We start from the raw sequence: 5,932 nt of genomic DNA, 5'->3' as shown, positions 1-5,932 counted from the left end.
TATATATTTAATGTAAAGCTAATGATCTTGTCTGTAAACCTTCACTCAATTCACAATAAAGTTTAAAAAGAGTTATGGAAAAATTCCATTATCTTTCAACTCAATTTGTCCTTGAACTTTTCATTTATTATATTTATTTTTTTGGTGTTCCCAGGTTTATTGAAAATATTACAGAATAATGGAAAGATTCAAATGGCTCCACGTGGTGTTTTGAAATTCATCCCACCTGTGGGCTGAGTGACCTGCAGGTTAAACAGACTGCCAAAGTCCAAGAGCTTCAGCATTTCCGTAGTGTAGGGATCTACTTCAATGATCTTCTGATCCGGGGCTCAGGAACATAATTATCTCTCCTTTCACTCTCCCCTCCTGCAGCTTGATAGAGATACCTCTCACGCGGCCCCTCTGAATATGCTTGATCAAATGTATGCCATATCCTGCTATCTTGTTGCAGAGCTTCTTGCTGGGAATAATGGCGATTTTCTCGCACATGCTCATGTTGGTGTGGAAGTCGTTGCCCAAGCAAGTGTAGTACTCCTCAATGATGACCCAGCCTACCTTCTTCATGGTTTTGGTGCAAACATGGCCCATGTTGGCAGGTCCCTTATAAAAGAGCTATCCATGAACTTTTTGAGGCTCCTTCATGTTTCTCAGCAAGTCAACTCAAATCCTCATTAGACTGGGGCAGAGTATAAAATGGTATTTTAAGACCAAAGAAAATAAGTAACCATATCAACACAGGTGGAAAGAGGCAGCAAGAGAAAGGGCAGGAATGAAAATAAAGATATGGCCACTAACGTGAATATCTAGTATTTGTTCAACCAGAAAGAAAGTAAAGAAGAGTTCTTTGGGAGAATATTTACTATGAGAGTTTGTAATGAACTAACATGGGACCAAATTAAACATTTATAATAATAAATCTGTCCCTGACCACATCTCTGAAGATAAGAAGGCAATTTGCTAACTTTTGCCTTAAAACAATTCACCAAATAAACATTTAAGGAAGCTAAAGGTAAAGAGAATATGACAATAACTTGCGTTTCTACTGCTTTGCATCTTACAAAGCCCTTTCACATATAGTATCTTATTGCAAACATAAGGGAATTTTCTTTCCTCTGTAGAAGCCATTCATACAGATAAAAAGCTGTTATAAGCATTACTTTCTCTTTTATAGATATGTGGTTTTAAAGATATGGCAATTGCTGTATTACAGAGTTTAACTGTGTGTTTGTCTTTATCTCTAAATCCTCCTCTGTTGGCATTTTACCTAAATCACCAACCTCCACCATGCCAATGTAAATATGATCTCTATCCATTCTTGTGTTTAGCTTCTTTTCAGACACACTAACCAACTGTCCTTTCTTTCTCCCAATTCCCCAGGTCCCAAATAATGTCCTTCCACTATTTTTTGCATGCCTGGGCCACTCCCTCTACATGTCCACCATTCTAAAAAGGCAGTTATTTTTTAAGCATTTCAGCTATGAAGACCACCCACTAGGGGACTCACTTATTCTCCTTTCATACTGCAGGGCACCAACTTGTATCTTTAGATTATAAACTCCTCAGAGAAAGGATTTTCTCCTTTGTTTAGTGCAATCAAAATATTCTAAAACTCTGTGTATACTTAAAGACTATCACTAATGCAGTTCTTCCTGTGTTTCACTGGAATTATCCATGTGACTTCACTTGGGCATCATTTTTCTTCCCTTGAATTATTTGAGGGATCTTTCCCAAAATGTTTTAAAGTAAAACACAAAACAAAAATATCAAGCTTTCAGTCCCAAATCTGAATATACATACCTCATCCTGTTTTATTGCATTTTCTTACAGATAACACTATCAAAGTAAATACCCTCAGAGGACTATTACAAAGGTTAAAAAAAAAAAAAAAGCCATTTTCCTTCAAACTAATCTAGAGATGATCATATTTACTACTGTGCAAAGAAGTCACACCAGTCCATTTGAAATTGATTAGATCTCAACTAACATGGCATGGAGCTGTAGGATCAGCATTAGATTTCAAACCGCAAGGTCAATAGCTCAAACCAACTAACTTTCTCAGAAACACTATACAAGGTTGCTATGAGTCAGAACTTACTCGATGGAACTTAACAAAAACAACTATCATAGATTACAAGGCTGTATCAGTAGAACAATGCTGACAAGCAAAGTCATCAATTTCTAGCACAAATAGAGGTGAATGAAGCCTTAAAACACACAATTATAAGAAATAGATGGTGTCGAGCTACCACTAACAACTGCCCGGAAAGGGATCACCTTAGAGGGTCCCAGATAGAGTGGGAGAAAATGTGGCATGAAATTCAAAATTATTTAATAACAAAAACAAAACAAAACAAAACAACAGGTTTATTCATCAGAAAGAGACTGGAGGAACCTGAGATTATGGCCTTTAACCACCCTTCAGGTCTGGAAAGAAATTCACCCTCATGGCCCAAATTTCAGCCAAGCAATAGATAGGTTTATAGGGAAGGACAACAGCACTAGTAAGGCATACTCACCAATAGAATGGTCAATCATTCAAAATCAAAACGATAACATTTTTCTAAGGACAATGTTGAGAAAGGATAGGAAGGTGGGTTGAATGCAAATAAGAAGCAGGATAACTGTTGTTGCAAAGAAGGGATTGCAAATATGGAGATGAAACAAAATGTATGATTTGTTGAATGCATAGTTGATGATATTGTCTGTAAACTTTTATTCAATTCACAATAAAGTTTTTAAAAAAAGATACAGAGTTGAGGCAGGGTGGGACTTGATGGCAGCTAGGGTGGAGGCGCAGTGAAGTTGGCCGTCAGCAATAACACAGAATACCAGGCAAGGAAGATCCAGGGCAAAGCTCCAAAATGAGGAACAATAGAGATTGGAATGGTTTGAAGGCTTATAACATGTGGAATTTGGAGCTGAGGTAAAAAATCATGTACTTTTGAATCTGCCAGGCCAGGCTCAGAGGCCTGGGGAAGACCAAACGGCAAGACCAAACAGGAGGAGCAGAAACACCATGGAAAAACGCTGCAGGAACATTGGGACAATATATTTTGTCAGTTTTCATTTGTTCTGATTTTCCTTTTTTTTTGTATCTGGTCATTGGAGTGCCCACTGTTTGCCCACCTTCATTCTGCTGACTAGAGGGAGAGCCTGAGCATGGGGCCACCCCCACCCTCACCGCTGGTGGTTTCTTTTGACACACATGTGCACAGATACTCAGCCCAAGAGCAGGCCCTGAACTTTTCTGAACAGGGCTGTAGAGAGGAAAAGAGAGTTTAAAAACAAAACAGGAAAAAAAAATAATAATAATTAAAGCCTGAGGTATAGCATAACAAACAATTCTGGCATCTTGAAATCTGTCAGAAAGCTTTGAAAGCAAGAAGCTGAAGAGAGGTCATTAAAGTCATACTGATAATAGGCTACAGATTTTCTTTTTCTTCTCCTTCTCCTTCTTCTTCTTCTTCTCTCCCTCCTCTCCCTTTTCTGTGATTAGATACTGCAATATTATGTCTAGTTTTTGTTGTTGCTGTTTTTAAGTCTTTATTCTTTTCTTTCTTTCTCCATTTTTTTTCCCCACTGGTGTTATGTTACTGTTATATGGCCCCCTTCTGCCTTTGGAGGACTCTTTGTCTCCCTATATTACACAAGAAGAGTCAGCAACTGCTGCCATATAGTCAAGTTACAATCACACTCTATAAAACCCAGGCAAGACCCATTAACAACTGCCATATACCAGGAAGACAGACAACACCTATGAAAACAACTCTGAGTTAAGCAATAAGAAGAGTGAAAAAGGAAGCCCACATCCTGATCACATCTTCCTGGAAGCAATCAAAAAGCATAAAAAATTACCAAAACACATACTCAATTAAGTATTAAGTCAGAGAGAAACACTAATCATGTCTAAGAAGAAAAAGGAGATGACCATATCAGCACAAGTTCAGAAACAAGATAAAATGTCTGAGACAAATGACCTAGAAGTAGACATGGACTCCATTCTTGAAGGAGGAAATGCCTGAGAAAAAAATCAGAAAAAATGGTTATAAAATGTTTCAAACCACTTTACAATGGAGTTGAGAAAAATAAGGAAGAAGTCAGGAAAGTGCTATAAGAAAAAGCAAATAAGATAGATACAGCATTGGAAGCAATTCAAAACCTACAGAAAGAGGTCCAAACGATCAGTAATAAAATATCAGAAATAGAGAATACTCTGAAAGGGCAGAAGAGTAGAATAGATGAGATGGAAGGCAGAACCAGTGATCTGGAAGACAAATATATCAATACACTATGATAGAAGAACAAACACAAAAAAAGTATAAAAAATTCTGAAGAAGGTCTAAGATTCATGTTGGACAACATGAAGAGGAATAACTTGAGAATTATCGGCATTCCAGAACAAGAAGAATTACACAAGTCCACAGAGGAAATAGTTGAAGAACTGCTGGAAGAAAATTTCTCTAACATCCTGAAAAGTGAAAAGATAAACATTCAAGAAGCTCAATGAACCCCAGGAAGTATAGACCCCAAAAGAAAATCACCAAGACATATCATAACCAACTCTCCAAAATCAAAGATAAGGAGACACTTCTGAAAGCAGCCAGGGAAAACAGAAGTGTCACATACAAAGGCAAGCAAGTCAGATTAAGCAGAATCCATGCAAGCAAGAAGGCAATGGGGAGATATATAAAACCGTGAAAGAAAAAAAATTTGCCTACTGAGAATCCTTTATCCAACAAAGCTATCAATTAAATATGACAGTGTAATCAAAACATTCCAAGATAAACAGAAGCCAAGGGATTTTTGCCAAAGCCAACCTTGCATTACAAACTATCCTAAAGAGAGTTCTGTGGGCTGAGAACCAACAAGAAGAGACAACAACCAGAGTTTGACATACATGGCAGCACCTCCCGGAATTAAGTCAATAGAAGGAAGAGTTGAGAACAGAAAAAAACTATAAGAACAAACTCAGAGAATCTGGGAGATCAAAACAAGTACAATGTCAAAGAAAGTGAACATGTAGGAACAGAGATATGGATAGTGAGAAGGTCAGGTCGATAACAGGATAAAAATATAATGCACTAAACAGAGAGAAAATTTAATGGACTATAAGGCAACCTCAAAGAAAATTAATACTTCACAACATACCAAGAGAATGAAAATCCAAGAAGAACATGGAAACATTAAAACTATGAGGGAACTCACAAGAAAGAACACAAAAATCATGAACTCAAAAAAGGAAGACACACAGAACAAAGACGCAGCAACACCACACACACACACACAAATATGTAATGGCAGCAATTAATCAAGACCTATCAATAATTACACTGAATGTAAATGGATTAAATATACATGTTAAGAGACCCAGGAAAGCAGAATAGAAAAGAAAACAAGATCCTTCAATATGCTGTCTGCAAGAGTCACATCTCACACACAGAGACAAAAACAGATTAAAAATCAAAGGATGGAAAAAAAATATACCAGGCTAATTGCAATAAAAAGTGAACAGGAGTGGCAGTACTAATCTCTGATAAAATAAACTTTAAGGCAAAAAACAACATGATAGATAAAGATGGACATTATCTCATGATTAAAGGGACAATTGAACAAGATGAAATAACCATATTAAATATCTATGCTCACAATGAAAGAGCTCTAAAATATATAAAACAAACTAATAGATTTAAAGAAAGATATAGATGAATACGATAATAGTGGGTGACTTCAATATACTGCTTTCAAAAATGGATAGAACAACCAGAAAGAAAATTGAAAAAGACACAGAAGAACTAAACAACATAATCAGCCAAACGGACCTCATAGATGTGTACAGAGTATTCTTCCCAACAATTGCACAATGCATATTCTTTTCCAGTGCACATGGAACATTCTCCAGAATAGACCATGTTTTAGGCCACAAAACAAATCT

At 36.8% G+C, this 5,932-nt stretch overlaps 1 protein-coding gene and 1 pseudogene across 4 annotated transcripts in view; both read right to left on the bottom strand.

The window, feature by feature from the left end:
• EDA (ectodysplasin A) overlaps window positions 1–5,932 on the bottom strand; it is a 1,043,344-nt gene that overhangs the window by 628,589 nt on the left and 408,823 nt on the right. The gene's annotated exons all lie outside the window — the stretch shown is intronic.
• LOC102824488 lies at window positions 189–588 on the bottom strand (annotated as a pseudogene).

Source organism: Chrysochloris asiatica, unplaced genomic scaffold (genome assembly GCF_000296735.1).
Source record: "Chrysochloris asiatica unplaced genomic scaffold, ChrAsi1.0 scaffold00118, whole genome shotgun sequence".
NCBI lineage: Eukaryota > Metazoa > Chordata > Mammalia > Afrosoricida > Chrysochloridae > Chrysochloris > Chrysochloris asiatica.
Note: the sequence above shows the minus strand (reverse complement) of the source record. Positions and strands in the feature narration are given on the sequence as shown.